The following is a 1675-nucleotide window of genomic DNA, read 5'->3' on the forward strand; positions in this document are numbered from 1 at the left end:
AGTGAAAAACACATGAGCTGGCTAGCTATAAAAAGGAGACAAACGTGACTTTCTTCTTCCACTACTAACATGCCTGTAAGACAGTTTGTGTGTATGCTGTAGTGATGCAATTATCAGAACATAAAAGCTGCTGCAATGTTTTTTCTAAAAAATAGTGCATTTCATCTGATAGCATGAAGCTGATTAAAAAAAAAATTCAAAGTTAAATTCATACCAGATACAAATGAGCAGAGGATAGCTTACGAGCAAAAAGGATAGTTTATTTTAACTAATACTCATTACTGTTGGGGCAACCATAATAGCTCATTAATTTTAAGCGAGATGGGATGGTACCACGTAACCCATTCAAATGAATGTTAAAAGCCTCTTCTCTATTCCTTCCACCCACACTTCAACTATGTAATTACTACATATGAAAGAGGAAAGTCCAATTTTTTTTTGTAAATGCGGAAGTTAAAAATGTTGCTTACGAAAAACATGCGATCATCAAGAAAAACAAAAGTAGTATGTCTAAAAATAAAAAATTATCTCCAAAGCACATTAAAGTACATACTTAAAACATCATTATGAGAACTTACGTCGTCTTTAAATTGTGTACCACAGATAAACTACACTCAAGCAGTACAGGATTGTAGTGAACGTTTTAAGTTAAGTCAAATCAGTGAACTGGCTGAAATTCCTCATCATTACATGCATGGAACGTGATCTTGCTAAAATGCTAAACCAGCATTAGACAGCCTCAACACCCTTCTCTGACAAAAGAGTGTTTTACTTCAATATAGTCAGATAGAACACCTGGTGACACAAGGTACAGTTTAATAAGTATTTCTTTCATGGGCAGCACTGGCTTAAGCAACTTACTCAGAGATGTGAATTCTGCACAAGAGTAGGCCAAAGACCTGGGCATTTTTACCCTAGGTCTACTCCTCAACTCGCCTCTCGGTGTATTACCATTGATTAGCATGTTACCTCTCCAGCTGCAACAAGCAGCAGGCACCGATTCAAACAGTACTGGCACTGAATTAAATGCTCCAGTGGCGTAATTCACAGGTGGGTTGTTTTGGTTTGGTTTTTTGTGGTTTTGGGGGAGGGTTTTTTTTTTGGGGGGGGTTTTTTTTCTTTCCACAGATTAACTATAAGCAGATAATGGAATTTTTTTGAAAAAATAGAAAAGAAAAAAGAAAAATTTATTTTCAATATTTTAAAGAAAGATGAAAGTATTAAAAAATAAGTCAAAATTAAGAAAATCAAGTTTAGTTCAGAAGAGTAGAGGTCTACAAAGCATAAGAGCGTAAGATTCCAGGTTCGTACACAAGATTGTTTCAAAGCTATGAAGAAAAAAATTCACAAAATTATACTATTTTCTCCTTTCTGTTGGACAAGAATCCTTTTAGTCAAAAACTTCTTACTTTACTGTCTGAAATTAATGGCAAAATAGCAAACTAGGAGTTAAAGTAAAAACATTTTAATGCAGATACTCATATGTCTCATATCATGGAACGTGAAGGTGAAGTTTAACTCTGTAAGTTAAGTTAATTTAACAACCAGCTATCACTGGAAATAGTGGTCCTGACTCTGTTACTTCCCCTGAGCTACCGCTGCTGCCTAGATAATTGGGCAGGGGCCAATTTAAGAAACTCAAACCCAGTTGACTCCTGAGGACGTACATGAAACA

This window comes from Cariama cristata, unplaced genomic scaffold, assembly GCF_000690535.1.
Source record: "Cariama cristata isolate BGI_N322 unplaced genomic scaffold, ASM69053v1 scaffold3759, whole genome shotgun sequence".
In the NCBI taxonomy this organism is placed as follows: Eukaryota; Metazoa; Chordata; class Aves; order Cariamiformes; family Cariamidae; genus Cariama; species Cariama cristata.